Source organism: Bombyx mandarina, chromosome 11 (assembly GCF_030267445.1).
Source record: "Bombyx mandarina strain Sakado chromosome 11, ASM3026744v2".
NCBI lineage: Eukaryota > Metazoa > Arthropoda > Insecta > Lepidoptera > Bombycidae > Bombyx > Bombyx mandarina.
In genome coordinates, this window is record NC_143218.1 from 8,024,894 (window position 1) to 8,035,637 (window position 10,744).

Genomic DNA, 10,744 nt, shown 5'->3' on the forward strand with positions numbered 1-10,744 from the left:
ATTTTATGAATTTTTTAAAGAAATATATTTAATGAAGCGAGTTGGCATAGCAAAGAGCGCCATGTATCAGCTCCATAGAATATAGAGAGATAGGAAAATATCTCTTAAAACCAAAATGAGACTTGTCCGAATTCTGGTGTTCTCAATCCTTCTCTATGGTGCTGAGACGTGGACTATGAAATCAGCTGATCGTCACCGCATTGATGCCTTCGAGATGTGGTGCCGGAGGAGGATGCTACGAGTCCCGGGGACAGCATATCGGACTAAGCCGTCCATATTAAGACAGCTCAATATCTAAACCAGGCTCTCTACCATTTGCCTCAAGAGGATATTTGAGTTCTTCGGTCACATTGCCAGAAAGAGCGGTGGCAGTCTTAAAAAAATGATAGTAACTGGCAAGATTGTAGGCAAAAGACCTCCTGATCGCAATCCAATGCGCTGGTACCACCACCGTCTACTACGCCATACACACCGCCGAGAACAGAGGAAGGTGGCGAAACATCATCCAGATAAGCATAATGGGAGGAATACGACTCAGGGAGGAGGATTTAATGAGGTCCCCATTTCCACTGCTTATCTACAGCTACTGTACAAGGATTAAATGTTGACAAACGGAATGTTATTATTTTGGCATTAATATCAGTGTTTCATCTTTCCCTATACACATGTACATAACTAAACAAGAGTCAATAGTTACGAAATTGTTATGAAAAATTTGGTACCCGGCACCTGGCACAGTTATACAAGGTCTACATCAAGACCAGTTGACATGATAGACCGTGAGGTGAGTCCTCAATGATTGGTTCATCCCACCTATCTCTTCTTCTGCGTAGGAATCACGTGCTCTCATTAGAATATTGAAACAGTCATTTTATAACATATTTGACATTTGCACTGTCGTTACAGCTATTAGCTTTGTGCTTCGTAGCAGATGGCTTGCGGATGTCAGTCAACCCGTTCAAGCTAAATATATTTACATAAATTACTGCGAGGTGCCCTCTGGTTAGTCATCACCGTGGATAACCCATTAAAAGTGATCTAAATCAACCCCAATTTAACTAATCAATTTAATTACCCCCACCGAATTGTTATCAGTGTATATCAATTAAATACTTAATCATCTTTATCAACAAAACTGAATAATTTTAGGGTCATGATATGAACTCAAGTTAACGCTTTCGCTCCGAATACATTAACATAATATTATTCACATAAATATTTAATGGGACTTGCCTTGGATAATTAATAACAGGCAATGGTGTTTTCGAAACCTTAAACGCGATCAAAAAGATACAATTTTAATTGTGTGGAATACTTGACTAATAAGACTGGTGTAAAGTGAGACGGGGTCGCCATTTCCCGAACTACCTTTCAAAGGCCAAGCTAAGCCGGTTTTTTGATAAATGTGGCTTTATTTCAAAGAGCTTGATTCGTGGGCGAGCGTTTACAACTTAGAGGTCCGAACAAATTGGTCGTGTAAACCTTTTTGTTAACTTATGTACGGATACGATAGTACGCGTGTTAAGATGCATTTCGTTGATAATTTATGAATAAATTTACGAACTAAGAAATTTGTGGACACTTAAACAATGATGTCGACCGAACTAAAAGCGTTTGTCATGTAATTATGGGCGGTTCTGTAATTTTTAACATCACAGATAAAGTAATTCATCAAAACGAGCGTGTATTAATTTGAATTTATTGGCTATAATAGGTCAGCTTGCAATGGAACGCCAAGGACGCTGGAACTGTGGACTAAGACATCTCCATTCTAGTGTGTATAACGTTTTAATATTAAGTGAGTTCGTGTTTGTATAGTTATTACAAAAAGCAAAGCTATCACAACACGTCAAAGCGTGATAGATGCGGGCTACTTCGAGTCGTCGTGGCCTAAAGGATAAGACGTCCGGTGCCTTCGTTTCGAACGATGCAACGGTGTTCGAATCTCGCAGGCGGGTACCAATTTTTCTAATGAAATACGTATCTAACAAATGTTCACGATTGACTTCCACGGTGAAAGAATAATATCGTGTAATAAAAATCAAACCCCTAAAATTACAATTTGCGCAATTACTGGTGGTAGGACGTCTTGTGAATCCGCACGTGTAGGTACAACCACCCTGCCTATTTCAGCCGTGAAGCAGTAATGCGTTTCGGTTTGAAGGGTGGGGCAGCCGTTGTAACTATACTGAGATCTTAGAACTCATATCTCAAGGTAGGTGGCGGCCTTTAAGTTGTAGATGTCTATGAGCTCCAGTAACCACTTAATACTAGGTGCACTGTGAGCTCGTTCACCCAACTATGGAATTTTTTTTAAAAACGACGTTTCTGGAAATATATTAGAGTGCTTTGTACAGAAAATACTGGTATGCGTGAAGGAAAAATATTCTACGTAGCGTAAGGGGCTATTCTAGCTACTCACAGCTTAGTAGGTGAGCTCACGGGGCTCAGCCTCGGAGGCTTACTAACTCTAGCAAGAGCAGCGCTTCGCTGAATTTCCTACCGGATCGGAATCGCGACCCACTGAGAAAATCCGGCGAGAAACTCGGCAGGTTGTGTCTACGGGTATTCTATCAAGCAGGGTGCAGCTCAGCACAATAAAACAAGTGATGTTTGACGTACAATTCTTCTTCTTCTCTATCGTTCCCTCACTACTGACGATCGCGACCACATGTGACGTTCTTCCACTGTGTTCACATAGGTAGCATGGTACAGACTACCACCAAGTGCTTCTCTTACTAGATCTGATATATAATAAATATAATACGTAAAATTAGTCGTGTGAAAATAAATGAAATCGGTAAAGCAGATTACCAAGCGGCGGGCGAGACAGTTTTCTGGTACTCTTATCCCGTTTTCCACGTTCTCGTACTAATCATTCCCGCAGGTTCAGTTCAGGTTGTGTTCTCTCCCTGAACTCACAGTTCGAAAAACATGCCTTTGTTATTGCCGCACGTAAACTTCACGCTTCTTCCGCTATTCTCGGGGGTTCTGCTAAATTTACGAGCGAGATTAATCCCACATATTGTGTGCTGATAAATGGCATTTCGAAATACATAACAAGCTCACTTTTCTTTTATAATGATGTGAGAATCCTTTTTATTCCCAATAAAATTTGTGATTAATGAGAATTTAATTCTAAATAGTTAACCGGCTGAGACTAGTTTCGGTGCTTATGTGGGTTTTTATTACAAAACTTACAGTGTTACTATCGCAGAGAATTTTAGGGGAACTTATCGAAGTTTGTGTCATAAAAATACCAAAAATAAAACTGGAACAATATTAAAAACTTTCTTTAAGATTCCCGTCAAAAACTCTGACGCCTGAATTAAGTGACGTTCTTTTGTTAATTAAACTGTCACCATTAACCCTTCATTTACTTACTTACGCGCGTACACTATGTACGAGTATGTACATATTTGGGTGAAAGATAACATCGACCAGTCTAATTACGAACTGAAAATGAAATTCGTAAAGGTTAGCCTGTTTTATTTAGTAATTTGAGGTCTGCTGTTTATTTTAAAAAGTACAGATAAGTCATTCGATATTTTGAAAGCTACGTTTTTAATGATAAAACCACGGTATTAGGGATGCTTTGAGTGAAAACATCACAACATATTCATCATTAGCTAAGCTGGTTGTGAATGTATGGATACCCAGCGGGGTCATGAGTTGGTAGTCCTTGTAAGAGTGGTTTTCAAGAGCCCTAACGAGGCTTACTGGTGGTAGGACCTTTGAGAATCCGCACGGGTTGGTACCACCGCCCTGCCTATCTCTGCCGTGAAGCAGTAATGCGTTTCGGTTTGAAGGGTAGGGCAGCCGTTGTAACTATACTGAGACCTTAGAACTTATATCTCAAGGTGGGTGGCGCATTTACGTTGGGCTCCAGTATATACTATGGGCTCCAGTAATTACTTAACACTAGATGGGTTCGTCCACCCATATAAGAAATAAAAAAGTGGGTTGGTAATCCTGGCTAGACTGGATTCGAAGAGCCCTCATGAGGTGGGATTTACGGAAGAGTACTGCGGTGCGCAAAACTTTTGTCATTACCTCTCTGTTGCTTCGGCTGTGTTTTGTCTTTGACGAGGTTCAGACGCGGCTTATTGAGTAGCATGGTTTTAGTTGGTTCATCACCAACATACTGCGCTTGTCACTCCATTGCGTATAATGTAATATCGCTCGTGCGAAAAAATAATTGTGACAACCTTAGCTGGCCTTCGATGGATTCATTCAGCCTGCAGTTTTAAGACGAGAATATACCTGCGTTTTACGTAATTATATTGGCAGTCGTATTTTTCAAAGCATTAAAGCTAAAACAAATTTAACCCCTTTACCGTCAATATATTACAGCGTTTCTTTACAGACAAATCGCGCAGGTGGTCACCGTCGTTAAAGGCACTTTATTCAACTTTATTACTCCTTGCGTTCGGTTATCGGCGGCCATCTTGCGCGCGCCATATTGCTTTTCAAATTTATTACTGTAATTACGTAACGTTGTAGTGGCGGGAACGCAATTGATATTTTTACTGTGTATTGTTTGATTAATTTAAGACGTTTTTTTATTGTTCCGATGGTTGCTCTGTATTATAATCTAAAACCATGATTATTCTTTTAATCGTGGAAGTAATTTTGTAAGGCTGTCTTGAGAAATGTATTTTGAAAAATCTTTAGATCATATTTTAATACAAAGTCTGTCATTATTAGATGAATTTTAATTGTGAAAATTTACTACACATACTAGTACATAAGAAATAATAACTTGAATGTAAATCAAGGGATCTCAATATCAAAATGTTCGATTGATTCTTAAAGTTGTAAGTATAATTAGCGTATTAAGTTTTCTAAAGGATAAAATTGACATTTAACGAAAACCCGGTGTTAAAATTCGAAACATATTTTACCATTGAAATTACCCCATGTAAACTGGCGTAGAACCGTAACGACGGAACACTAAACTTAATTAATGTAATAATGAACTTAATCTCGTTTAGTATAAAGGCTGCCTTTCTTTCAAATTTAAATCGAATACTGTCTCCACGGACCCGATGACTAGAATTAAGTACAAGATAATGGGAGTTAACTCAATTATAACGTTTGTTGATAATGTTACACACAAAATATGAACTCGGGTTCCATTTTCGACCTTGTCATTAAGACTGCAATTTACTAACAAATTGCGAACCGCAATTTCTCCTAATAACTAGACTGATAATATCAGAGGTGCTTTGTTTTGTAAGCTACTCGTGTTTTTCGAATTTCCGTTAATATAACATTTGATAATATAATTTAAAATTTATTTAGAAACATAAATGGTTTTGTCTTAATGAGACACCGGTCATCGTCCATGTCGAACCCGTCGCTTGCGACAAAAGGCTCTACGAGTAAATTAACCCACAGAGACAGCCCACTGAGTTTCTGGCCGGATTTTCTCAGTGGGTTGCGTTTCCGATCCGGTGGTAGATTCTGCGAAGCACGGCTCTTGCTAGGATCCGTGTTAGCAACGTTGTCAGTTTTGAGCCCCGTGAGCTCACCTACTAGTTAAGATTACCCTGAAATAGCCTCTCAAGGCTATCAGCATTGATGGGGGAAAAAATGAGACACTATTGTGTATATGTGAATTGGGAATTTTAATGTTGATTCTGATACACAGACGCGAGGCTTCGCTGGATCTGGATTAAACAGCACCGGTCATCATGGCGAACCTTGAGAGAGGCATAGGCATGTGGATAGGCATATGTTCAATAGTTGACGTGACGTGGGTGAAGCGGTCACCAGATCATACGTAAACTAGTGCTACTAGGTATCTGAGCATTGATTAGTTTGTGAACTTGAAATTAACAGCGAAGCCAGTGGCCAACGGGCGCTTAAACAGGTTTCCTGTCTTCGAGCAAAACAAAATAGACACACAATTACTGTCTACAAGGAATACAGAAAAACTTGGAGGTGGCATAAGAAAATTGAATTAATTAGCGCACCAACAAGTGGCGGGGCTAAATCCGTTACGACTCCCAGATTCCAGACGGTCTTTACTAATTCCATTCGAACTCGCTTCCGTACAGTTTTAACGATTTCTTATCGTTGCGATTCGCGAAATAACGAATGTGGTAATATATTTATAATATACATTCTCTTAAAATATAAGCGTTGATTTCATCGAATTTACAAAAAAGTAATCATTATCATTATTAGGTATTCTCAGATATAGAAAGCTATTTTGGAATATGTATTTGTAAGGTGATTCAGTCCGATGAGTATTACTTAGTTTTATAGTGTAAGTTGATGTACATAATAATATGTGCGTAATGTGTTGCTTTTGTTTTTGTGTAGATTTAAATTTCTAAATTTCTCTTCATTGTTCACTATCTAATTATATGTGATTTTGATAGTGGAAACATGTTTGGTTTTTGTTATTTTCCTTGTATTGTACTCTTGGTTTCCCAAATAAATAAATAAATATAGCTAAAATTTTGCTTATGAATGCTCTGAAATTTCCATGAAAACATGCAAACAGAAATTAAGTTTTATAGACGATGATTTTAGTTGCAGCCAACGGACAAAGTTCACAGCTCTACCACTTATCAAACATTAGCGTAGCCCAGAAATATCAGTTATTCGTCTACTATAGATTTGAATTGAATGTTCTAGTTTTGTTTTAATGATGTCAATGAATTTTCTTATTTCAGGTTTGCGGTCTCTTTCCTTGCAATCTTCAAAAGCATTAACTGAGAAGATTGAAATATAAAAAGGTATGCCAAAATGAATATTCAGGTAGTACTTTGTTAGATATAAAAAGATGTGTGGTGTCGTGGGACACCGGATAGGAACGAAGATCCATATAAAAAAAAAAAGAATTACGAGAAAAAAATCGCGCGGTGAAATATCGCTGTGCGGAAAACAAGGCCTTATTCCATTGACTTTTTCTTACGGTTTTACTATCACATTTTTTTCAGTTCGGTCGCGCAGCAAAATCCCTATCTCCTCCAAGCCTGCCGTAAGGAAATTCGTTCCAAAAAAATATGATGATTTATTCATGATTTAATTTTACATGAATATAATTTTTTTTTTTTTGTTTTTTTTTTTTATGATTGAAGGATTACTGGTGGCCCGGAGGCCTTTCCAGTTTCACCAGGACAGGTGGGCGAGCAAAGGCTCAGCCAGGAGGGGTGGGATTCGCCCGAGCGCCTCCGAAGGAGACCTAACAGCTCAAGAGTAGCTGCTTCGCGAATGAATCTACTACCGGATCGGAATCGCGACCCGCTGAGAAGATCCGGCGAGAAACTCAGCGAGCTGATTCATGGGTTAGGTTGCATGGCGAACTCTTTGTCGAGTTCGACGAGTACGGTTACCGAGGTCCCTAAGGCTGCTCCTAGTGTTAGAGCTGAAGGCGTCTAATGCAAAAGTTATTGGATCTGATGGATCCGTAAGGACGTGTCTAGGGCGTCGACGGTGACTGGCTCCTGCGTGATCAGGATTCGGGGAGTAGTCAGCGGCGGCAACGATAAGGCGATTATCATGACGCATAGCCTTATCGAAGTATCGTTCCGACGCTGACTTCATGTATTTCTGCATAGATTCGAGGCCCAGGTCGTCGTGTAGGTCAACGTTCCTCACGAACCACGGAGCTCCGACGGCTAACCTGCAAAAACGGGATTGTAGAGATTGGAGGGTGTCTATGTGTGTGCGGGCCGCGTGAGCGAACACCACACTCGCCTAAGTCATGACGGGCCTTATGCAAGTTTTATAAAGTGTCACCTTGTTCCGAAGGGACATTTTACTCCGCTTACAGATCATGGGGTAGAGTCTACCGAGAATAAACGCGGCACGGTCACGGACTGATTTTATATGTGGGCGGAATGTCATCGATGCATCCAGGGTAACGCCCCGGTACTTGACCTTCCTGGCCCAGGGTATGGGTTGTCTAAAGAGAGTAATCGGGGGTGTGAATATAATTTACAAAGCGTGATGTGGATTTACGACTGATGATTATTTAGAGTGTGTCAGGATGTCACTACATTAATAATTGTTAATCATAAGCTTGCTTTTAACACCGTTCATTTTTTATTTGTCACACGGAAAAAAAAACATGAAATAATTTAATTAATTCTATTTTCAAGAGTAATATTATCACATATTAAATGTAATTTATGAATTTCAAAAACCGATTAAAACTAGGAGAACGTCACAAATCTATCATTAATTCTTACGCAAAAATAGCCACATCCAAATCAACGTGCGTTGGGTAAAATTCAAAACCCCCGAAGCGTTCCTTTTTTGTCTCAATTTACCTAAAGATTGCATTTTGTCTGTCTCTGAAGCGTAATTATTGATTAGTTAGCTCCCTATTACGTTAAACGCCCGTAAATTTGTCACGGGCGGCTGTAATTTTCTATTATTTCGCTTGATTTCTGCGTATTATTTCTGTCGAAAGCGTTAGATGTCGGAAGGTTGATTGTATTTCAACTCTTACAATTAGATTTTGATGTTCTCCGTCCCAGAAATGACTGATGCCACTAAAAGCCGACCTTCAAGGAATGAGGTAGTTTTCTATTAACTATTGAGCATTTTAGATCAATAGCTAGATCAATACCTTCTTATTCTGCTTTTAGCCTACATATTTCCACTTCTAGACGTAGGCATATTGCCACCTTAAGTTTAATGTAATATTATTAATATTATTAAATGTGAAAGTTTGTCAGGATAAATGGTTTGTTAGTCTTTCACGTAAAAGCGAATCAACGTATTTTGATTAATCTTCAAACAGCATCATAGCTTATCATATTCATCTACACAACACATCATGTCAGCAACAAAGTTACTACTCCTAAATTAGTCTACCACTTGAATCTCTAAAAAGTTACCGAATCTATTTTTGGTAAAATAAAACAATTGCACATATCTAAAGGGACAAGTATCTATATGATGTTGGCAACGAAAAAAAAAGTAACTAAATGATATCATTTTCCGTTCGCAGGGCGGGTTGTTCCGGTGCGTGGCGGCTGAGTACTTCCGGTGGCCGCCGACCGGGGGATACCAATGTGAAAATACATAAAAGGGAATCTAAACATACACATACATTTGTTGTTTTGTATATTTTGTTTATCGAAATCACAAGAAAGTTTTTTTTTTAATGTTATGAAATAAATGATTTAGTTATTTAGTTTCATCGATGGGGTATTCTTTACCGGACATCGTTCGTGTGAATGAAAATGCAGGGGAAAAAAACACTGCAAATTATTTTTCGTCGGGCGCTTTTGATGACTTTAGGAGAGATTCAGAATGCGGTATCAACACAGAAGATTCGCAAAATAATTACAAAACATTGTTTAATTAGTACATCTAATACAAATAAATAGCTAGTCTTAAAATTAACTGGTCTGCATTATATTTTAAAGAAATATCAAAGATTTTTCGTACTACATATTAAGTAAATGTATTCCGCGAAAAATATAAGTATTATATGTACAAAATGTAAAAGTTTCCGAAGTCATAACATTTCCCGCGTTCGTTCATAACGCTACATTAACGGGTGGTTGTTGACAATATTTATGATCCACATTTCTACGATTTATAGCGAGGGGGCTTTTTACCCCTTGGATTTTCCTCAGTCTTAACCCCCCGCCGAGAATATGTTCGGGCGTGTTTACGGAAAAAATGACATTGATGATCAATGGGAAACCTCTAAGGTACTAAATGAAATTACGTAAAAGCAGAGATGTTTTTTAGGTTTTGTTCTCTTGATAAAAACCGCCCGCTCAGCTTAAATCATGAGTTCAAAGTTACAGCTCTATGTAATTTATAGAAATAAATAGTGCCATGTGTTTGTTGGTAATCTATGGAGCCTGTCTTTTGTAATTGATTCCGTTGTATCTTTGCACAGTTGGTCTTATTTCAGAGATGATCGAATACAATTATCGGATGACATTTGGTGGATTTGTTTTTTTTTACTCAGAGTGAGGACCGGCTTCCTACGAGTCGACGTGCCTAAGAGGCACCCGGGTATGTGTGACTTGATCTGCTGATGTTGGGAGCAGACCGGGGGCTCAAGGGTATTGACAGTTAGTGGTAAATTAACAGATTAGAATTGTTCATAGATTTAGTGACGAGACAATCATTATTTTGTCATCGTGACATAATATAGTGTCGTCAAATCCCACTATCCCACTAACCTTATAAATGCGAAAGTTTGTAAGAATCTACAGATGTATGTTTGTTACACATTCATGCAAAAACTACTGAATGTATTATGATGAAACTTTACGATAACATAGTTTAGACATGAGAACAACACATAGACTATGTTTTATAAAGATATCGTGTGAATTAGCCAAATTATAACGATAAGTGTCAAGTAAGAAGAAAAAAATCTGCTATCCGCAAAAACCGTTGGAGTTACACGTATATAATGTAAAATTAATGTGTTTATCTTAAATAATCAACAACAGCATATATCTATCTTTTATTTGTAAGTAATTATCGCCAAAACAGCGAACCATGAATATAAGAAGAGGAAAGTCGAGAAGAGGAAGTCGTCGTGGTCGAAAGGATAAGACGTCCGGTGCATTCGTATCTAGCGATGCAACGGTGTTCGAATCCTGCAGGCGGGTATTAATTTTTCTAATGAGATACGTACTTAGCAAATGTTCACGATTGACTTCCACGATGAAGGAATAACATCGTGTAATAAAAATCAAACTCGCAAAATTATAATTTGCGTAATTACTGGTAGGTAGGACGTCTTGTG

General features: G+C 38.4%; 1 long non-coding RNA gene across 1 annotated transcript in view; it reads left to right on the top strand.

Annotated features, from left to right (window-relative positions):
• The window catches only part of LOC149501998 (uncharacterized), a 36,646-nt gene extending 27,488 nt beyond the window's left edge, over positions 1-9,158 (top strand). The window contains exons 2-3 of the long non-coding RNA XR_016323770.1: positions 6,687-6,749; positions 8,975-9,158. This is a non-coding gene — a long non-coding RNA (uncharacterized LOC149501998). The remainder of the gene's footprint in view (positions 1-6,686; positions 6,750-8,974) is intronic.
• Positions 9,159-10,744: the final 1,586 nt, after the last annotated feature.